Here is a 24633-nt window from a genome sequence, read left to right on the forward strand (position 1 = left end):
TGAAATCTTCAGATAACCTTTGAGATCTTGATATATTACTCCAACTTACTTTATCTTGAAATTCTCTTATAAGATCCTGTGATAATTTTAAGTGACTCGATGTAGATGTCCCATCAAATTTATCTTGAAATTCTCTTATTAAGTTTTTCGATAATTTATTAAACTTCAGTATTAAATGTTTCCATTCAGATACACAAAATGGATTTTTGTTTTCAATATAATCAACAACTATTTCACTGTATATTTCATTTGTTAAAAACAATTCATATAATTATTTAAAATTTAATATCTTACACATAAGATGAATAATCTGAATAAGCTGTTGTTCAGTTGCTAATTCATTCACTTCATTGCACTGACAAGTACTCACACTTGTTTCATTGATATTAATATTCATTTCTTCATTAATATTATGATAATGAGATTAATAAGTTGGTGTTTTCTTATTTTAGAATAACCTATAAGTCCTAATTCTTTTGCTCTACCTTCAGTTTGTTGACTTTCAGAATATTTAGGTATGTCATTTATTAGAAACTTATTTTATTGGATTTTTAAAGAACTGTAAATATATAGCTATCTACAATGATACAGGTGTGGAAAAATTTCACATCTCTAATTCCACTATAACCTTTAAAATATTTTTAAAGTATTTGAGGGATAAATTATTGACCTGTAGAATATTGCATAAAATATGTTAATTACAAATGATATTTAATTTTTCTGAATTGGAATTCAAGGCACTAAATGTTTAGAATTGGAAAACTTTAAATCTGCAAACTTAAAAATCCAATACAATTTTTTCTCTTAAATGGACAGTAACAGACACTATCATCAAAAAACTTACATATATCAATAAACAAGTGTTAATGATTATTGATAAAAAATAATGTATAATTTTATGCAAATCAAGTTGCTGATCTTTCAGGATATACTCGATCTTGAGATGGTATCGAACATCAAATTAAGAAAAGTACTTGTTATGAGATCAAAAATCACTTTAGCAACCAGTTTTCAAGATTGGGTTTATGAAGAAGTTTTGCCATCCTTCAGAAACCATGGAGAATATAAAATGAAAGAGAGAATAACTCACTTGGAAAATTTAAATAAAATCAAAGTTGAAAGCATAGAAGGTTTCAGAGAAGTAAGTAATGATACATTTCGAATAATAAATGAAAGAAACGACAAAACAGATACATTCCTACCTCATGTTGTACCTCAAACAGTTAATGTAAATTTAAGACCAGCTTTTCTTCTTTTGAAATTATTTAACAATGATTGTAAATACAATTATTATGTTATTAAAACTCAGAGAAAAAATTGATGAAAACAGTTACATAGAATCGAAGATAGTAATCTCAATTATGAAGAAATGTTAATTCTTAATTACAATCCTAATCCAGCAAATTTACATCATCAGTTAAAATAAACTTTAAGAATTATTTGTTGGCGAATTATTTCAATATTTTAAGTGATTACACTCAAGAAAAAGTGATTAATATAATAAATCTAGGCACAGTGAATTTGACCACTTGTAAGAACACAAATTTTCAAGTAAATTTCTGGGGGGGGGGAAGATCTTAATGTTATAATATTTTAACTGTATATAAATGATTATAGTTCTTCTATTGTTGATCATGAAAAAAGTAGTTTCAGTAGTGCCAGCTGTAGGCATACAACCAGATAATAGAAATAAAGGAAAAATATGAATGATTTCGGTTAATTAGATATCCAGACACAGTCTGAAGACTGCTTTGGCGACTGCCAGGATGAAACAATACTTATTCAAGCATTTATTAAGAGAATCAGTAACATTATTACAGCTAACACACAATCCTGAAATAACTAGTGAGGTATGTTTTGAAAAATGAAGTAGATAATTACCATCCAAACATTACAAATTATTAAAAAAAACTAGTCAAATTTTTTCTGTGTGAATGGAGACTCTGATAAAGAAGCTCAGCAATACAAGTGCCTCAAAAGAGATTAAAAAAATAAGTGATTTAGAGATAAATGTTTTATATGACATTACTGGATGTGAATATTTATATACTAGATATGGAGAAAAAAAATTATATTGAGCTTTATAATGAGTTAAAGAATATTTTACCAGGCAGATATGTAATGGAATTTGTTGTCTAGTTCCATATTTTTCTCCACAAATTCCGGTACAGGAGAATTATAGCGAGAGTGTTCTTACTCTGCAGAAGTAAGTCTGTGGGTAACAAGCAGAAGAGAATGGGCCAAGCACTGTTTATTCATTTGTGCATAGACTCTTATTTCGTGTGTGCCACGCTTCCCTGCATGATTTCCCTTAGGCGACCTGGACTGTATTAATAAGATACTATGTGAAGTAGCAGAAATTTTGGTCAGAGGTCGTAGCATTGCATGAGTATAGTAGTTCTGTGGTATGATAGCACCAACCCACTAAAGACAAACAAGTTTGGCAAAGACAATGTGCAAGTCAGGTCAAAAATGTCGCGAAGCACGAGTATTGACTCTGTTAGGTTGGCGAACCATCCCCTCCACCGCCTTTTGAACGAACGAGGTTTACGCGATGTGGCGTTAGGATTTGGCAAACACGAAAACAAGAAGTGGAAGCTTTCATTGTGAGCGGACGGGCATTATCTTATTGAAACGTAAGTCCAGGATGGCTTGCTTGCCATGAAGAAAAACAAAATGAGGAGTAGAGTATCGTCGATGTACCGCTGTTCTGTAAGTGTGCCGCTGACGGCAGTCAAAGGGGTCCTGCTACTCCTGGCTGTTGGTCCGTGTGGCTGGCGACAACAGGTTGGTATTCCACGGCTGCCTGGGGCGACACCAGACACATCTTTGGCCTGGAATCTCATTGACTGGAGTAGAATTGTCTTCAGTGATGAGTCCCTCTTCGAAGTGACCTCCGATGACCGGCGAAGACGAGTCTGGAGACGCCCCAGGCAGCCGTGTAATACCAACTGGGTTATAATTTTATGCTCACCGTTGATACTGATCCTGTCCAAACAGTTTAACATGTTGCTTCAATATCTGTCTTCGTGGATTTGAGTTTCTTGTCTAATGAAACAATTACACCATCTCTGTTACACATTTCTTTACCCTTTCGCTTAAATCTTCCTTACAGACCTCACTCCTGTAAATTTCAAGTTTTAAACCAGCTGTTTAGGCACGCTTCAAACTCTGGCACATTGTTGCGAATGCTTCGGCAGTTAACTGCTAGGATTTCAAAACACTCAATACGAGAGGCATTTCTCTGGATTTTACAGTGATACTTTTGTGTTTCCTGCAGCTATCATTATCTGAACTGGATGGAGAGTCGCTTAATCGAAAAAATACTTATGTGCACCCCGCGCACAGTCCACAGTCAGCTACATGGGAAGCTGCCTCTGGTGTGTGGTGCACAACTTGATTCAATCAAAGTGTGACTCGCAATTAATGCCATAATATTTCAGAATTTGTATGTTGTTGTAAAATTATTGTTTAGCACATCTAAATTTGCTATTGTGTGGTGAAATGCTATGGACTTATGAGTTAATGAGTTCTCCTGGTGGTACGCTCGTAAAATTTGTGAACAATAACGTATTCTAAAAGCCTGACACAGCACTGATGTATATAATGCCAATTTACGTTACGCAGCAGAGAAAGAAAATGTAATTGTACGTTCTGCAAAACTACAGAAACCCCGGCTTCAGAGCGTCTATAACGTTGACTGCTGTCCAAGAGGTTCACGTTGTGGGCAACAGATGGTGGGCGGAGCGGCGTACCTGTCAGCTAGCTCGCAGTCTCCCTTCTCTCTCGCACTTCCTTGTTTCCCAGAATGCTGCTGTTTCCGCAGTCGGTCCCCGGACATCTAAATCAGCGAAAAGCGCACAGGTTTGTAAGTTCCGGAAGAAACTGATCGACAAGTCATTTAATTATGCGTAACTTTAAACATTGATACCCATTTCTGACTGAAATTTATTATACGTCAACAAGTGCCAGTGCAGATTACAGAGTGGTTTGTGGCTACTGACTGACGGTGCTCATGTATTTTTTTTTTTGAAAAAGTCCATGTATTTTTCAGATGGATAACGAAGTCGTCACACTATTGAGCTGTATTCCCTTTGTGATTCATGCCCTATGAGCACTTAAGAAACAGCTGAAGCACTTCCTTTTTTTAAATCTTCGAGAGAGATGGCACAGTGCTTGACACAGTGGACTCGCATTCAGTCATTTGCGATTACCTTGTTTTCTGTGAATCATTTTATCTTTTTGTTTTTAGCCCTCTACTCCGCAGTTTCAGTTATGTGACTAATATAGGTGATATGTCATCATTTTCAGTTACAATAAAAGTGTTATTTCGACCATATGCGTGCCACTTTATTTTAAATCATTTTCAGTGGTCAGATTCTTTGTTTCATGCTTCGTTCCTAATTTTCTTCTACACATAGGTGTTCAGTTTTAGTACATTGCCCTTCACTGACGCGGAATATATTTTCGTTTTCATGTTGTGCAGGTCCACTTACATCTTGTGCACTTTGTTTTGATAAGGTGTAAGTGGATCTACACAACATGAAAACGAAAATATTTCCATGTTAGTGAAGTGCAGTGTAGTAAAAACGAATATCTATGTGTAGCAGGATGAAACAGGAAACAAAAAATGGGACCACTGAAGATGCTCTGAAATAAAGCGAAAAAGTATGGTTTAAATACGCCTTTATTACAAAAAAAGACCTATATTACTTATTTCCCTAAATCACTTAATGCAAATGCTGGATGGGTCCTATAAAAAGAACACGGCCGACTTCCTTCACGATTATTCCCCAGTGGGCCGTCCGCTGTGACCGATCGGTTCTAGGAGCTTCAGTCTGGAACCGCGCTGCTGCTACGGTCGCAGGCTCGAATCCTGCCTCGGGAATGGATGTGTGTGATATCCTTAAGTTAGTAAGGTTTAAGTAGTTCTAAGTCTATGGGACTGATGACCTTAGGTGTTAAGTCCCATAGTGCTTAGAGCCATTTGAACCATTTTTATTCCCCAGTGGTAGCTTGTGCTCTGTCATTAATGACCTAGTCGACGTCAGGACGCTAAACTCTAACGTCTCTTATTTCTCTCTTTCAGACAGTGAAGGAAATGCCCGTCTTTCCTTTTAGTTCCATTTCTTAATTTTTTTATATTTTTTATTTTTCGGTCAGTCATGTCAAATTACTTGATTTCACTTCTGTTCATTGTTCGTACGAAGACTATTCGGAAAAAGAGGTCTGATCGGTCGTGAAATGGAAATCACAGTGAAAATGAAAAATGTTTTATTTGCAAAAAATTTGCTACTCCTTCCAACTGCTGCTCGAAGTGGTCGCTTCACCGACTGAGACATTTGTCGTAGCTTTGTAATAACTTCCTAATACCCTCGTCATAGGAGGTAGCCGCCTGTGCTTTCTGCCAATTCTATACGCTGATCTGCAGCTTGTTGTCTGTCTCAAAATGTTGTTGCAGCTTTTTGTCTGTCTCAAAATGTTGTCCTCATAGCCAGCGGTTCATGTGATCAAATATAAAAATCAGAGGGTGCCGAGTCCAGGCTGTACGGTGGGTGATCAGATACTTCCAATTCCGGCGTAACCACAAGCGTCGGAACGAACAGAAGAACGCAAGATCAGAGAAGCCGGTCCAGCGACGTCCAGCGTCCGCTGACGACTGCGCGGCGACAGGAGCGGCCTCTGCAAGAAGTGAGTATAAGCGCCGCTCCTGCAAGCCTCGGCCACTCAGATCGGCTCAGTATACGGACATTAGTGCTCACAAGGGAACTTCCCCATCGCACCCCTCTCACATTTAGTTTTAAATTGACACAGTGGATAGGCCTTGAAAAACTGAACACAAATGAATCGAGAAAATAGGAAGAAGTTGTGTCGAACTATGAAAAAAATAGGCAAAATGTACAAACTGAGTAGTCAATGCGAAAGATAGGCAACATCAAGGACAGTCTGAGCTCAGGAGCGCCGTAGTCTCGTTGTTAGCGTGAGCATCTCCGGAATGAGAGGTCCTTGGCTCAAGTCTTCCCTCCAGTGAAACGTTTACTTTTTTTTATTTTCGCAAAGTTATGATCTGTCCGTTCGTTCATTGACATCACTGTTCACTGTAATAAGTTAGTGTCTGTGTTTTGCGACCGCACCGCAAAACCGTGCGATTAGTAGACGAAAGGACGTGCCTCCCCAATGGGAACCGAAAACATTTGATCGCAAGGTCATAGATCAACCGATTGCTCCACAGGAAAACACGTCTGATATATTCTATACGACACTGGTGACGGCATGTGCGTCACATGACAGGAATATGTTGTCGACTCACCTAACTTGCACACTTGGCGAATGGGTAACAAGATTCTTCTAACTTGCCCGATTTAGGTTTTCTTGTGGATGTGATAATCACTCCCAAAAAAATGATGAAAACATAAGAGTTTGTCACATAAACTGCAACAAATGATTGCAACAGTTTCACAGTCGCACAGTTTTCCCTGTGCTCTGTCAATACATATGTTTTTAACGTTTTCAAATTTTTCCGTGTGTAGACCGTCAAATCCTGCATATGTCCAAGAAAATCTGAACATGTCCTGGAATTTTGGAGAGCGAAGTTGATTATGGGTGAGTGGCTGAACTTTGATAATTGTCTGAAAATAAAAATGTGAAACTTTCGCTGGAGGGAAGACGTGAACGAAGAACACTTCATTCCGCAGCTGCTCACGCTAGCCACGGGACCACGGCGCTCCTAAGGTCGGACTATCCTTGATGTTGCTTATCATGCGCATGGACTACTCAGTTTGTATATTTTGCTTATATTTTCATAGTTCCTCACAACTTATTCCTGTTTTCTCGATTGATCTGTGTTCAGTTTTTCAAGGCCTATCCACTGTGTCAACTTATTACTAAATCTGAGGGGGGTGCGATGGGGAGGTTCCCTTGTCAGTAGGGGACATTAGTGGAATGTATTCGTGGAGCGTGCTACCAGAACAGTTACTAGCGATCCTTCACAGTTGCTTGTCTGTACTCCCCCCCCCCCCCCCCCCCCCCCGGCTGTCCACATACTGACAACCATAATTCTTCCAGCTAGAGGATTGGAATGAAATACCTTCAGGTCGATCTTGGCTCCTGAGGGAGCTACCGATAAAAATCATAATTAGTGATTCAACTTCATCTCACTGTCTTGTCATCTTTAGAGGAGAAAATTTCTAAATATTTGGGCATTCGCCCTAAAATAGACCACGTTGAAAACCGTACGCTGTCCTCAGGAATAGCTGAAGCATACAGAGTTCTGTTAAAGACCATCGAAAACACATACAGTTTCAAATGTAGAAGTGTTTTGTGCTTCTTCTTCTTCTTTTCTTTCATCTTCAAGGATTTTACCTTTCGATTAGTTCCTGCTCTATCACCCCATCAGGGTCATTGTCCGCCAGCTCGGTATTCATACTCCAACTTCAGGGCATTATACATTCTCGTATTTCTCAGTGATGTACTCGATAGGGTTCGCCTCAGTAGCCGAGTGGTCAATGTGACACGTCCCCATGCATGGGACCCACGTTCGATTTCTAGTACTGCTAGAGATAATTCCTTTCTGAGAGGACTACACTATAATGCACTCAGCCTCGTGATGCCAGTTGAGGAGCTACCACATTGAGAGGAAGCGGCTCCAAGGTCGAAATGTCGACAACAGTGTACAGTGTACTGACCCCATGCCTCTCCATACTGCACCTGATGATGAATAATTGAGGATGACACAGCGGTCCGTCGACTATTCCGTAGTCTTCACGGCCTGATCGCGGAGTTTCCTTTTATTGTCCTCGACAGGTATCCACTTTTAAAAAGAAAATAATAACGACAACGTCAGGGCCGGCCGCGGTGGCCGAGCGGTTCTGCTACGGTCGCAGGTTCGAATCCTGCCTCGGGCATAGATGTGTGTGATGTCCTTAGTTTAGTTAGGCTTAAGTAGTTCTAAGTTCTAGGGGACTGATGATCTCAGATGTTAAGTCCCATAGTGTTCAGAGGCATTTGAACCATTTGACAATGTCAGATGTAGAAATATGCTTTAATTTATACGGGGTCCAGTCACATTAATGTGATCTCCGCCTACGTTCCACATCAGCGTGCAATAACCACTCACGTACGGCAGGTAGCAGAGCTAGCTATGAATGGTACCTATATAAAGTGTGTCGGGCGGATGTCCAAAACAAAGCAGACTTTGTCTTAATGCAGAAACGGAGCGATTTATCTGACCTCCAAAAGGGCATGATCATTGGATTTAGGGCCAAGGATGGAAGCATTTCCGAAACGGTTAAGTTTATAAACTGTTCGTGTGCCGCTGTGGCGAAAGCATACGGCGCATGGAAAAATGGCTCTATCGAAAACTGGCACTGAGGAATATATGACAGAGGTCAACGACGGCTGAGGAATTGTGTACGGGCGAAGTGACGTGCAACTATTGAGCAAATGATCGCCCACAAAAACAAAGGGGCTACCAACAGCGTCTCACTAGTGACCATCAAGAGAACGTTGCTCTGTATGGGTCTCCGCAGCAGGCGCCTGGCTTATGCACCTATGCTGACTGCTGTTCATAGCCGACGCAGGCTGGAAAATGCACGCCAGTAACGTAACTGAACGTCCACTGAGTGGCGACAGCGTGCGTTTTCAGATGAATCATGTCTTAAGCTCCAGCGGACAGATGGCCATTGGCGTGTACGGCGTAAAAAGTCTGAAAGCAAACATCCTACAACAATCGTCGGAAGTGTCCAGGCTGGAAGAAGGAGCGTTATTGCCTGGGGAATGTTTTTGTGGCGTTCCCTGAGTGATCTCGTCATTCTCGAAGGCACAGTGATTCAACACTAGTATGCACCTGTCCTTTGGGACCATGTCCGCCTCTACAAACAGTTAGTTTCTCCTTGACACTATGATTATAATCCTGAGTTAATAACGAACATCAATACGGATACAGGGATTAGTGAACACACGGTTGCCGTAGCGGGATTGAATATTGTAACCCCCAAATCCCCCAAAAATAAACGAAAAATTTACCTATTCAAAAAAGGAGATAAAAATTCACTTGACATCTTCCTGACAGACAATCTCCAATCCTTCCAAATTAACGATATAAGTGTACACCAGGTATGACTTGAATTCAAAGAAATAGTATCGGTAGCAGTTGAGAGATTTATACCAAATAAATTAACAAACGAAGGAGCTTATCCTCCTTGGTACACAAAACGGATCAGAACACTGTTGCAGAAACAACTAAACAAACACGTAAATTTAAACACACCGAAAATCCCCAAGATCGGCGATCTTTTACAGAAGTTGGAAATTTAGCGAGGATTTCAATGCGAGATGCTTATAATAGCTTCCACACCGAAACTTTGTCTCGAAACCTGGCAGAAAATCCAAAGACATTCTGTGCGTACGTAAAGTATGCTATCGGCAAGACACAATCAATGCCTTCTCTGCGCGATAGCAATGGAGGCACTATCGAAGACAGAGCTGCCAAAGCAGCGTTACTAAACACAGCGTTCCAAAATGCCTTCACAAAATAAGACGAAGTAAATATTCCAGAATTCGAATCAAGAACAGCTGCCAACATGAGTAACGTAGAAGTAAATATCCTCGAGGTAGTGAAGCAGCTTAAATCACTTAATAAAAGCAAGTCTTCTGGTCCAGACTGTATACTAATTAGGTTCCCTTCAGAGTATGCTCGTGTAATAGCTCCATACTTAACAATAATATGCAACCATTCGCTCGACGAAAGACTGTAAAGTAGCACAGGTCATACCAACATTCAAGAAAGATAGTAGGAGTAATCCACTAAATTACAGGGCCATATCATTAACGTCGATATGCAGCAGGATATTGGAACATATATTGTGTTCGAACATAATGAATTACCTCGAAGAAAACGGTCTATTGACACACAGTCAACATGGATTTAGAAAACATCGTTTATATGAAACACAATTAGCTCTTTACTCGCATGAAGTGTTGAGTGCTATTGACAAGGGATTTCAGATTGATTCCGTATTTCTGGATTTCCGGAAGGCTTTTGGCACTGTAACACACAAACAGCTTGTAGTAAAATTCTGTGCTTATGGAATAGCGTCTGATTTATGTGACAGGATTCGTGATTTCCTATCAGAGAGGTCACACTTCGTGGTAATTGACATAAAGTCATCGAGTAGAACAGAAGTGATTTCTGGCGTTCCTCAACGTAGTGTTATAGGTCCTTTGCTGTTCCTTATCTATACAAACGATTTGGGAGACAATATGAGCAGCCTTCTGAGGTTGTTTGCAGATGACGCTGTCGTTTATCGACTAATAAAGTCATCAGAAGATCAAAACAAATTGCAAAACAATTTATAAAATATATCTGTATAGTGCGAAAATTGGCAATTGATACGAAATAACGAAAAGGGTGAGGTCATCCACAAAAGTGCTAAAAGGAATCCGTTAAACTTCGGTTACACGATAAGTCTGTCAAATCTAAAGGCCGTAAATTCAACTAAATATCTAGGAATTACAATTACGAACAACTTAAACTGTAAGAAACACATAGAAAATGTATTGAGGAAGGCTAACAAAAGACTGCGTTTTATTGGCAGGACACGAGATTGGAATAATAGAGAATTGTGAAGGTGGTTCGATGAACCGTCTGCCAGGCACTTAATGTGATTTGCAGAGTATCCATGTTGATGAAGATGAGTGAGACAGGACAATACAACGTGTCACATAGTTCACAGTGTACGTGCGTGGTTAGAAGAGCACCAGGCTCGGTTTACCGTTCTCCCCTGGCAACCAACTCCCCAGATTTAAACCTAATCGAGAATATGTGGGGTCACCTCGATAGGGCTGTTCGCGCCATAGATCCTCAACCGAGAAAACTAGCGCAGCAGGTAACGGCACTGGAGTTGACGCGGCTCCACTCCCCTGTTGGTACCTTCCAGAACCTCACTGATTCTCTTCCTGAACACCCTGCAGCGGTTGGTGCTGCAAATGATGGCTATTCAGGCTTTTGATAAGTTGTCACATTAATGTCACTGGATGGTGATTATTCATGACTTGGTGATGCGAACCAACAAAAACGAGATGGGTATGGTATTTCAATGTCTAAAATAAAACACTCCTAAAGAAATAAAAACATTTTCTTGTGGTAGGATGGACGAATAAACCGACGTCGACACTGTGGGCAGCCTAACAAAAAGGCCGATAGATAGACATTTAGACCTCTGTTATATCTTGTAACGATAAAAAATTGAGAGGGAAGAAATGCGCAGAACTACAGATAAATAATTAAATCGGTTTAAGCGTCCAAGTGACATAAAATTTCTCTATGCTTTTGGTTTCATAACATAGAAAAAAATCCATCAGCCGCGATCGCCGAAATTAACGCGCGCGGGTTGTTTGTTCTGCGATTAGACTGCACACCACAAGCTGATGTTACTCTGGTGAGAGTCGTCACAGATGTCACCCTTGGCATTTTTTCGTTTACTCTCATGATCAACCAAAGTGTCTCCTCTCTCTCAGAGCAATTTCCCGCGCTTTTTATCAGTTAGAAATCCCCAGAGTTTGAATGAACTTTTTATTCGTCTTTTGTATTCTTCTTTCATTACGAGGGTTGGAATTTAAATAGTGGTAACTATTTATTTACAACTCGTACAAAATAGATACGTGTTTCAAAGTTTTACTGGCCTTGAAAGTAGTCTCCAGCATTGTGTAAAACCTGTTGCCAGCGATGTGGAAGTCGTAGGATACTCTTAACAGTGTTAGTTGTGTTGACAGTTGGAGCGGCGCGATCTATTGACGGACGAATTTGTAGCAATTCTGAAGCGAATGCCGTGAAGTGTTTCCTTCAGTATAGAAACCGATTTAAGCTCATGAGGCTTAAGTCAGGGGAGTGCAGTAGGTGGTATAGCACATAGCAGCCCCATCAGTCAAACAAATCAGTAACAGCTTGCACTGTAAGTGCTTGAGCATTGACCTGCAAAATGATGGTCAGGTCCTGCAGAAAGTGTCATCATTTCTGTCTCTATGCTGTTCATTTTTCGAACACAACCTACGACCAGCCTAGAGGCAGAAGTGATGGCACTTTCTGTAGGACCTGACCATCATTTTGCAGGACAATGCTCAAGCACGTAGAGTGCAAGCTGTTACTGATTTGTTTGACTGATGGGGCTGCTAAGTGCTATACCACCTACTGCACTCCCCTGATTTAATCCCTCGTGAGTTCAACTCGGTTTTTAAACTGAAGGAAACACTTCAAGGCATTCGCTTTAGAACTGCTACAAATTCGTCGGACAATAGACCGCGCCGCTCTAACTGTCAACACACTGGCACTACTAAGAGTATCCTACGACTTCCACATCGCTGACAGCGGGTTATACACAATGCTGGTGACTACTTTGAAGGTAAGTAAAACTTTGAAACACGTATCTGTTTTGTACGAGCTGTAAATAAATAGTTACCACTATTAAAGTTCCAACCCTCGGAATACATCATCTTGTGTAGGAGAGGCGATTAGTACTGAAAAATCAGCATTCTGGATTAGTAATTTCGCTCTACGCAAAGGCACCCTTACCTTTCTTCTGTGTTTGTGGTGTAATATACAAAAAAAATTGGCTTCCTGACTTTCTGTTACTTGTCCGTTCCCTTCTCTCTGTCCATAATTCTGCAGACACTTTCCAGCTGAAACGCCTGCTAGAAGTTCCGTTCTATGATGCTGTCACTGTCAAGGAGACAGGAAGATCTTTCAGGTAAGCTGTTATCTGGAGATAGCCAAAGGAAGTTACAGTTTTGGCAGCAAGTGTGATACCCATCAATATTATTCGACCATTTCATTTAGATATCTCTTTCACGCAATTTTATTGAGACGAAAACATACCCACGCTTCGTTTAGCTAATACTCGCCTCTTGAGTTGCAGACTCACTGGCGAACCACTTAGAAACTACCCAGTGTTATATAAAACGGTCGCCACAAGTTCATCGACAAGTTTCAGTAATAGCTTAGAGAAGGTTCACCGCCAGTAATATACTAATGAATGCAATATCAAAAGTGTTCCTGGTTTGCCAGACAACTTCCATTATATATTTACTGATTACATTTTCTAAAGTGCAACTACACTGCAAGTTTCGTATCCTGTGTAAACCGAATACTACTACACCTACTTCTTTTTTGCTGCGGGTTAGTATCCTTGCAGAGTCATAACGTTGTCCATATTGGATAAGGGTGACAGAAACCTATGGGAATCGAACTGCAGTTATTTGTGATAGCATGGAAAACATGTATCGTGATACACGAATGAGGATCGGAGCTGCGCTCTTGTCGATGTGATCGCAATGTCAGCGTTATCTCGCTGTTGAAGGCTGTTACATTTAAAATTATAGTTAATTCGCATAACCAGAAACGTTTACCTTCCGTAGACATAATTGATACCCCGCTTAGATCTGTTTTTAGAGTTGACAATTTCGTGTTGTGGATTATACATCCCGCTGCTGGATATTTACGCAAGTACACATTTAGCCTCCTTAACCGGTTTCCAGCGGTCCAAGTTTATCGTCTGTCTATTTTCCTGTCCAGACCTGTATAACTAGAAGCCCTATTTTCTCCCCATTCCATTTCTGTCCGTTTGTTTCCCCTGCTACGTTGCTTTGTGATCGATCTGTTCCAGATACTCCTGCTGTTGGACGAGTGCAATTTCAGACTGCTCGCTCGTGAGAATCCATTTAAACACACCGAGAACCAGCGTGTCAGCCAATTCGAGCGTATTTTTCAAATTATACCCACATACTTCCTGCCTTTGAGCTGTAAAACATAGCTACTTTTACCAACGCTGTACCTGCTTTTTCAATTTGTCCTTTTTCCGATTAAAAACATATTTTCAGAAATTTTCGTGAAGGTTTACAGAAATTACTTAACGCAAATTGTCCCAGAAAAAAAACAGCACTAAAGAGCTGCTAGTTAATTGAACCTTACTGATAATGACTGAAATTATCTTAGTGGTGTCTTTGCGACAGCGTAAATAACTCTAAGAAAGGCGCGAATACAAGGGGTTGTGGTCGTGGTGGTGGTAGTGATGATGAAGGAGAGAGGGGTGATGTGTGCCATGATCTTCCTTCCCCCAAAAACAAGCATTTTAGTGAAAGTGTTTATTTTTTTACACACACAAATTTCCAAATTTCTCTGCTAACTTATCAAGAATAAAGTTAAATGAAAACTAAGAGTCTCGAAAATACCAGCAAATTCTATAAATTATAACAAAGCATACTTGTCAGTTGCATGTGTGACGGCCTGTCCTCGTAGATGGGGTTGCGAAGAGTCCGGAAAAAGCACACATTAACAGGATAATAGTAATTGCTATCGACAACAAATCCGACACGGTTCGAGAGTCCACAGGTAGAACGGTCAAAACACAGGAAGTCAAGTAAGCCAAGAAAGAACTGGAAAAATCCTCCACTAAGGAAAAAAGATTACACATACGTGAGTGTTTCGAATGTTGGAGGAAACGACTCAAACAAACAGCTTTCCTCCCATTTGCGTGCCGCCATTGACACAGTCTCCAGATCTGCTAACAATCGTAGTGCTAAGTGAAATACTAGTAATGGAGGAGGCACGCTACAATTTTATTACTGAACCTGGCAATGCTCCGCAGTTGCTAAATATGTATGGGAAATGGATATACGTCCTAATCTCCTTCTCCCCGTCCCTCTTTCATCCCCTCTGTCCCCTCCCCTTTGTCCATCTCCTTTCCCTTCTCCTTTCTTTGTTCATTAGCACTTCTCCCATCTCTCTGTCCATCTCCTGCTCACCACTATATTTCTCCATCTTCTCTGCTCTTCTCTCTCTGGCTATTTCCTCTTTACGGCTATTTTTATCTATTTTCTCCCTCCTTTCTGTTCATCTTCTCTGAACCTGAGCCTCGTTTATTGTTATTGCCAAGGAATCCTAGATTGGGAATTGAAATCGCTTAAAATGAATGGGTAAAACGACTGGGACCTTCTCTGAAGCTAGATCTGTGAGGATAGTACCTTCACTGACAGTATCTCACATAGTTTTAAGCTGTAAACGGGTAGAGTTACAAAGTTTTGGACTATTCAGATTCCATAAAAGTAATCTAATCATAAGCAGATAAGCCATAAATACAACAAAATTGTTTTCGGTGAAAACCGAGTGTGAGGAAGAAAATGAAACGGCACGTAGTTGTGTATACAATTCTTGTTTAAAATCTTATTAACGTCTAAAATCCCTGCAGCGTTGTGGAAGACGCTGAGACCTTTAATTTAATATAAGACACTGGCGGCCACAAATGTCTGGAAATACCACAAAAGTGGTGAGAAATGTTTAATATGGGACATCACAAGATGGCGTACCTCGTGCACGTCAAGTAGCTAGGCTTGGGCGTGAAGGGATAATTGAACGAGGTAATATTTCTGTTCGAGCATTCGGTGTAAATTTTGAGCCCTTTTTGTAAATGTGATCCGTTGTAAACAGAGAAGCTACAGAAATATATATGTCACACACACACACGCACACACACACACACACACACACACACACACACACACACACACACACACACACACACACAGACGCACACACACACACACACACACACAGATATATATATATATATATATATATATATATATATATATATATATATATATATATATCCAATGTTCATCCAAATGTTTATTAGAATATCGTGTAAAATTCGAGATATTTCCTGTCAACGTTTCTGCTTTATATTTTATTATATATTTATTTATATGTCATATATATTTGAAAAATGTGTATCCTATATACATAAAAACGTTTATTAGAATATTGTGTGAAAATGTGAAATCAATTGATCAAGAACTTAGCGAGACTGCTGATAACAAATTTTCCCCTTCATACAGCGCGATTTAGCAGCCTCTACCACTGCGTTTTATGCAACCCGCAACACCTTAAAACACCAAGTGCTGGATTTTCATATTCTCTTGCTTGCTACGCGCCAGCTATTTTATTTGTCCTCCAGAGAAAGTGAACAGAACCTTTCTGTGTGACGCTTAATATGGTTTAATTTTGTACACTGATACATATTCGCTAGTGGCAGTGGTTTTCGAATTATTCAAGAAAAAGGAACAAAAGTGACTACCAAACGCGTTTTTATTGAATAACCCGAAATCCGTGGCCTCCAGTGACAAGGTATTCCACTACATAATTTTACTACATTAAATGTCCTACACAAAGGCCCTATTCATATTTTTTGTGCATATCAGGGGAGAGAATATGAAAATCTTGCACGTGGAATTTGAAGGTGTTGTGGGCGGCATAAAACCTAGAGGAGGGGCAGCCGAATCATCCTGTAAGTGGCCCACGTCCGGCCAAACCTTTATAAGAGAACGGTCTAGAGATCTGAAGAAACTGATCAAGAACGTTTCGAGATTTTTGCTACTAAGGTTTCCTCTTTGTATTCTATACGCCATAGATATTTTTTTTTAAATGTAGGCTCTGTCCATCCAAACGTTAATTACAGTATCGTACAAAAACATGTAGTAAATTGATTCCGAACTTTTGGAAATTTCTGGTATCAATGTCGCCTCTTTATAAAAATCCGGACGAGAGTCACCGTTTTTGCACGTAAAATCCGAAAGGGTCACATGCAAACTGTGCCATTAGCTGAGCATTAATATCAGCCTACTTAAAGTTTTTTTCGAAAAGAATTAATCGATTCACACAAGTTGCCTGGGCAACAGTTCCGGCTCGTCATTCAAACCTTGCTTAATATACTGTAACATATCTAAGCTAAGACAGATCTTCCAACGGCTGTACAAGTGGCCGCTGGTCCGGGCTGAACCATTTCCTAGCTCAAATAGAAACCGAGTACCAAGACTTTCCATCCCCCTCCCCCCCCCCCCCCTCCCCCCAAACCACGTTCTGTGAGCAGTAACGATTGGATGGTTAGAAAAGGGGTCATGTCCATTTTTTTTTTTGAAATTACGTTTATCGTAGATACCTGATCTTTATGTGTGCATGTACCTTTTGGTATAACAAGAGGTCATGTCCTGTCAGAAGAAGTGCTCGTTAGATGGCCGGCCGGCCGGTGTGGCAGAGCGGCTCTAGACGCTTCAGTCTGGAACTTGGCGACCGCTACGGTCGCAGGTTCGAATCCTGCCTTGGGCATAGATGTGTGTGATGTCCTTAGGTTAGTTAGGTTTAAGTAGTTCTAAGTACTAAGTAATGTGATCTCAGAAGTCCCATAGCGCTCAGAGCCATTTGAAGCATTTGAACCGTTTGAACCATTTTAGATGGACACTGAGTTAGAGTAGGGACCAAGTCCGAGAATTACCATTTAGTGAAGTTTCAGCTATCTACGTACAACCATTTCATTATTCGTAGCTTTTCTTCTGCAATTATTGATGTCTGGCATTTCATTGTTGAACTTACTGCTTTCAAGTTTCCACTGCTGAAAGAAGTATGTAAGGCAGACGTTCCAGGTAAACAAGGATATAATAGACTTCTCCCAATAAAAAGAAGGAACAACACGATGTAAAGAAAATTCTACTATATGTGCATGGGGGAGCAGAAACCATCTTTCACAGTACCTGCCAGTCGCCAATGAAGGAAGGATAGAATAAAAATTATTGAAGCACATCCATCGTTTTCTTTGCTGTATTTGGATTGAAAATCTATTTTGGGAACATTACGAACAAGCCTGCGTGTTCATAAAACACTATCTTATTGCTATAATAAATATGAATAATATAGACTTGCATAACATGAACAATGTGTTGCAAACAGAGCGCTAATTGTGTCATCAGCAATATCAGGTTTGAAAAAGGTTCATCTCCAGTACATTCAAACTGGATTACTGACAACACTCCGCGACTGAAGTATGGTCTAATGGTACACATTGTTTCACCTGGGGCCAGTTGGTGCATAATAACTGCACGACGCCATGCTTAAACCTGTTGTGTAGTACAACAGTTTTCTGTGTCCCCTGAAAAATTTGCTTTATGGTCCTTGACCCCCTTTTCCGACTCACCGATTCAAATGGAAAATTTATAATAATCCTGAACATCCGCGTCATTCGTAATGTTCTTATCGGGTGAAACTTAATTCATGGTTTCAACTCCACAAACATAATAAAGGAGTTTCTCAGATCTGTACTGTAGTGTGTGGGCGAAAGTTGTTAGTCACTTCCGACAGGAAGGCCAAAAAAGCTGAAAAAAGCTTAGACTGATGATGAATCTTCAAACTGGAAACACGGAGCAGAGCGGATAAGGTGTCACACAGCAAGTTCTTTTAATATTAATTGCACGGAAGCTTTAGAAAATGTCGAAACTACTAATTTTGTTCAATCAATATCGTCATTTCATTTCAAACAAATGATACCTAATCGAAATGATTGCAGTTTGGTAGGCACGACAGGTATATGTTTGTTAGTGCACGCTTCTCCCCCGGAAAGTTGCAGCTGGGTAAATTCGTCTTAGATTGGACTGTCATTTTTGTTATTTCGGGGCAGGGTGTCGCTGACAATGTATGGGTCTGTGAACAGGGTGGTGGCTCCATGCTATAGGTGGTGTATAGCTGTAATAGTTTGGCAGCTCAAACATTGTGCACATGTGCACATTTGATATACAGGTAGGCTACAACAGAAGAGAGACTGCAGTGTATGCCAATTTCGCGCCACTACGTTTCGTGCTACAGTCTGTTTCACGAAGTCGGGACGAAGCTGGTCCGCGTGCGTTTCGCAGAGCTGCGGTGTTTATGTTGCCGCCAGTTCAAGAGCACTTGTAGCCGGCCGCCGCTTACCGCACTAGTGACGGGCAGTGTCGCTGTTCTCGTTTGCTGTGCCGACACACACACACACGTGCGCGGCCAAGCCACGCAGTCGCCTGAGCGCCCCTGCGCAGTCGTCGAAGTATCCAGAACGACGCCGCCGTTGTCGCAGCGTCTCGACCGGTTCAGCATCTGTGTCGCCGCCCGCTCCACATTTCGCAGTAACAGTCGACGTAGCAGCATCACAGCACCTGCAAGATAAGTACAAGCATCAATTGCATATATTTTGACCAGTCGCCAGCCATAGCCGATGAGATACAGAAACCTCGAAGTGAGAGCTGATCAGAGGATGTCAGGAGTAGAATGAGATTTACACTCTGCAGCGGAGTGTGCGCTGGTATGAAACTTCCTGGGAGATTATAACTGTGTGCCGGACCGAGACTCGAACTCGGGACTTTTGCCTTTCGCTGGCAAGTGCTTTAGCAACTGAGCTACCCAAGCACGACTCACGCCCCGTCCTCACAGCTTCTGCCAGTACCTCGCCTCCTACCTTCCAAACCTTAGAGAAGCTCTCCTGCGAACCTTGCAGAACTAGAACTCCTGAAAGAAAGGATATTGCGGAGACATGGCTTAGCCACAGCCTGGGGGGTGTTTCAAGAATGAGATTTTTACTCTGCAGCAGAGTGTGCACTGATATGAAGCTTCCTGGCAGATTAGAACTGTGTGCCGGACCGGGACTCGAACTCGGGACCTTTGCCTCTCGCGGGTAATTGCTTATAAGACGATCACGCGAACATGACATATGCGCGCGCGAGCACACGCACTCACACGCAGACTTACACAGACACACACACACACACACACACACACACACACACACACACGCACACACTCACACATACATAATCAGTATGGTACTTTTTACCACTCCAAAAATCGTGCTAGATGGGAACATGTCTGTCGATCCTTAATTTCTCTTGTGTTATGCAAAATGTATGCTTTCTAAGAATGTCACTTCTCAATAGTATTTTAGCGAAAAGAGCGTTGTCCAGTTTTAGTTCACATAATACTGGCGTGTTGAGTGAACCTACTGGCCCAGCAGTACGCTGCTGGTTTTTTGGGAAATTTTTTCTTCTTAATAAGGTCAGTGTGACAGCAACAAAACATTCACTGCTATGAAGTGTGGCAAGGAAGCCTAAAAGACCACATTATGGGATTTGCTCATCTATCTGAGACCCACACCAGGTTTGGTTAATAGATATGGAATATGAATATCGTGAACCCTATTTTATAGGCGTAATCCCTAAACAAATTAATCCCAACAGGATACTATAGGAGGAAAATACCACATTCAAGGCCTAAGGACATTTTTTCCAAACGAGATGGCGCATTTTCCACTTTAGAAGACAACGATAAAAATAAGTATCTAATATACAAGCGTCTCTTCCCGGCAGCATCAGTGATCTGAACCTGACTCGAATACTAGCTGATATATAATTCTACATCAGTGACTACATCATAGGCGAGGCGTTGTCGGAGCTCTAACTATAAATGTGAGCTGGGGAAGAGGTGGATTCGTGGTAAAATTTTAATATCCATCACTTTACACCTAATGATATTATTGTAACAAGTTCAAATAGGATGTGTTTTTTTTAAATTAAATAATACTTTCCTTTTGGTAATAAGATTTTATGGGTAAATTCAGCAGTTCGCAGACATGAAATAAAAATTATTTTAGTAATCATATGGTCTTACTGACTGCTTCGCACTCTTGCCGGGTGACACAGTGGTAGTTTTATAAGACGGCCTCAGATCGCGTTTCCTTAACAGCTGCCGAAGGGGACGATGTCACTCGCGTCCGCAGCATGCCATAAGCTGTACGTGCCCCCCGGGTGGTTCTAAACGAGTAACAATACTGTACTAGCGCTAGACATACATCACATCACCACACACGAAGTCGATACGCAAACCAGAGCAACGGCGCTTTTAACTACCATATGTACAGAAAACTTGGTCCCAGTGTTAAAATGTGCAAACTGAACAAAGAAGTCATTATTGGAGCGAAATGCCAAATTCTACATTAGATACTAGATCAGAACGAAATTGATTTGGTAGCCGTCCCGAAAACTAATGTAGAAACTGAAGAACAGCTTGCTTTAAGAGGTAAATTGCCTGGATTTGATTTACTTCTCGCTACATACGACAAAACCAGCACCACGAATAATATCCACGAAGTCACTGCCAGACTTGGTGACATAAGTGCTGTGAATAACCACCAGGAACCATGTGGCCAGTACATGTACTAAACACTCATGACCACCCTGCGTTATATTCGGAAGATTTCATCTGCCAGCATGGCCCATGGAAATACAAACGTAACGATGTAAATGGGAACATACTGGTTGACTGGTGTGAAGAACAAAACCTCCATATTGTTTTTGACGCTGAAGATCGGTGTGCATTCTGTCCTGGTGCCTGGAGAATCGCTCACAATCCTGATTTATGTTTTGTATTCTCTGACAACAATGATGCCCTGCCGTTACCATTGTCAAGGAAAGTCCTGGATGATTTCCCGCACAGCCAACATATCCCAGTGCTTCTCGAATTAGGTACAAGAATACCTGTCATAAGCTCATTTCCCAGATCTGGATGGAGCTATAAAAGAACCGACTGGTCTGCATTTTCTGAAAATATGGACAAATGTGTGGGATGGATATCACCAGTACGCACATATCATAAGAGGTTCAGTGGAGCTATACTGTCCACAGCAAAGAAATGTATCCAAAGGCGCCTCCGAAAGGAATATACGCTAAGATAGATGGAAAAGTGCGAAACTCTACAAACACAGTTTTTCGACAACAGTGACTGTGAAACAGCTGACGAATTTCTGCACTCTATCTTCTCGTCGTGTTGAATGAACTGAAACAGCTGAGACCTTAGACTTCATGAAAAGGCCTTTTACTCCCAAGCAAGTAGCAGGTACCATAGTGACCATTTCTAAAATTCCTAAGATTCGATCACACAGATTTAAGGTCAAAAGGAGATTGAAGGCTCTAAAACTAGCGTGTAAAACTGAGTCAGACTACTCCAGACCACTTAGCAGTGAAGAAATAACGATAGCCTTGAAAGAAACGGAAGCGGGGAAGGCATCTTGTTTTGACAGCATCCATTCAGAATCTCTAATCCATAGTGCGGGGCACCTAAAAATTTGGCTAGCAGGGTTCTTTACTGATATCCTCCAAATTGGTAACATACCCTATGATTTGAAAAGACAAAAATCTTAGCCATCTTAAAGCCAGGTAAACCAAATGACAAACCGCTAAGCTACCGACCCATTGTTTTACTTAGCACAGTATATAAAGTTTTGGAAAGACAATTGTATAACAGAATTAGCCACAAAATTTTCCAAACCCTTTTTGCTGAAGAGGTAGAATTTCTTCCAAACCGCAGCTGCACCGACCAGTTTCTCTCACTGACGACTTTTACTGAAGCAAGAGATTATATTAAGACTTTTAAGATGTATACCGTGTCTCACAATCGGAAACCTAGTCAATAGTACATTAAGCAAAAGAGGCTTCAAAGTGTTTTATTTGAAAAGCTTTAAGAGTTTTCACTTTAAAAATTCGGAGGCATTGCTTTTCAGGACGCTTTCGCAATTTCTTTACGGTGCATTGCTCGTATTTCTTCTCTTGCAGTTTTTCAGTATTTTATAGGAATGGGATACAATTTCACACTAGGCTGTTGTTCTTCAACTACACGAAATTACTGCGACACACCCTCCATCTTCCCTGGTATATAAGAAAATGCTTTCGGGTGTGTATTAGTAACTTCCTTTGGGCGATTACGTTGGTTCTTTTGTAAAAACCGGTTCTTATCCATTCTTTCCTCTCATAAATTGTGAATATTCTTATTCTCTAACTTTTCTTTCTTCACAAAAATCTGACAGCTCACGTGGTGCGGATGGGTTACCAGTGTAAATCTTTCAACCAACCCCTTGCTTCTCATCCGTTCATTTCATTGTTTGCGTGCAGGTACTGCCAGTTTTACCTTCTCTCTTCACTATCTATGGAAAAAAAATTGCACATGGTGCCATTCTTCCAACTCATCACAGCTTTGTCTTGTGATAATTGTCAGCTGTTAGTCAAAACATATAACGTTAGGCAGCGCGCCATGAATTCCGCTATGACTATACTGTAATCTGGTCAAAGCTTACAGACTCGTCCTTCTGCTCTCGGTTCCAGATTTTGGAACTAATGCAATCTGTTTAACATCAATGTCCGTACTGTTGATTCTCTCGAAAAACTATTCTATATCACTGCCGCTTCCAATCCAGTGTCTGTGTTACATCAGTTCCAGTGGCCTTTATTTGAATCTGGAACACCTAGTTCCAGAGTTCACATCATTTATGTTATGGTCTATTTTATATATGAGCTCCTGTTGTGGTTGGGTTTCAAATAGACTGCTCTGTGAAACATAAAGTCGAGATAGATGCAGTAACGTAACATATTAACTACTAGGTGAGAATGAATGAAACTTTGGTAGGATGTTGCCAGAGGACTCCGAGTAGTACCTAGAAAGTTGGACGTCACATGGCGAGAGGTCATCGTGATTCAGCGCCAAACGGGTCCGCCCCGTAATACGTGGCATTTGAAGGAACGTGAAAAGGTAGCGTGAGCCAGTCAGCGTATACTTACGGTGCATTTACGGAAAGATGAAAAAGAGAGAGGGAGAGAGAGAGAGAAAAAAAAAGTTCAAATGGCTCTGAGCACTATGAGACTCAACACCTGAGGTCATCAGTCCCCTAGAACTTAGAACTACTTAAACCTAACTAACCTAAGGACATCACACACATCCATGCCCGAGGAAGGATTCAAACCCGCGAGCGTAGCGGTCACGCGGTTCCAATCTGAAGCGTCTAGAATCGCACGGCCACACCGACCGGGGGAGAAAGAGAGAGACGGTGATATATACGTGCGTATGACAAACCCCTTCCCTCGATAATTTCTGTCCTCCATACCTCCTCTTTGTTACAATAGGTGAAGTGTCACTGATCTCATTTGTACTAAGATTGCAGTACACGCGAGGTGCCTATTTGTTTCCACCGCCCTGAGTGGACTGCATAAGTTCTAGTTAAAGTTCACTAACCTATAGTTATTGTCCCATGCCAGAAAACGGCACGTAGGTCGCGAATCCGTTATCTCGAGGCTGTAATAAACTCTTAACGATGAACTGTTATTTTAAAAGTAATTAAATTTCTAATCAGTTTGAAACTTCCTGGCAGATTAAAACTGTGTGCCGGACCGAGACTCGAACTCGGGACCTTTGCCTCTCTAATCAGTTTGTTTATACCGGATGTCACTCGCATTTTATTAGCAGAATACGAGAAACTGCACGATTACATTCCACTTTAGAGTCACAAATAATTTCCATTCTTCAACAAAATAATGATCTGCGTATTTCCGTAATTACTATCATACAGTTCTCAACTTTATGTCCAAATAACCATACATTGCCAATAAAGTCTTAACCTGATACCGACCGCGGCAGACAACGTGTCCTCCAAGACTGTCAGTCCAGCTCTCACATTTACAAACTAGATATTGAAAATTAAGTCTTAACTGATACCGCGGCAGACAACATGTCCGTCCTCCGAGACTGGCCAACCAGCTCTGATCTTATAGACGAATCACATCGCCCACCGTACAAGTTAGGCGCGACCCGAAGATATTCGAAGTGCTTCGTCTGCCTTTTCGTTTATCAGTTATTTATCATTCTTCTGGTTATTAATACTTGTGATATAACGGAATTATAGTACACTATTGAGACATGCTTTAATCTGAAATGCAAGTAAATACGCTGTTCAGTTTGTCTAATATTAA

This window comes from Schistocerca gregaria, chromosome X (genome assembly GCF_023897955.1).
Source record: "Schistocerca gregaria isolate iqSchGreg1 chromosome X, iqSchGreg1.2, whole genome shotgun sequence".
Taxonomy (NCBI): domain Eukaryota; kingdom Metazoa; phylum Arthropoda; class Insecta; order Orthoptera; family Acrididae; genus Schistocerca; species Schistocerca gregaria.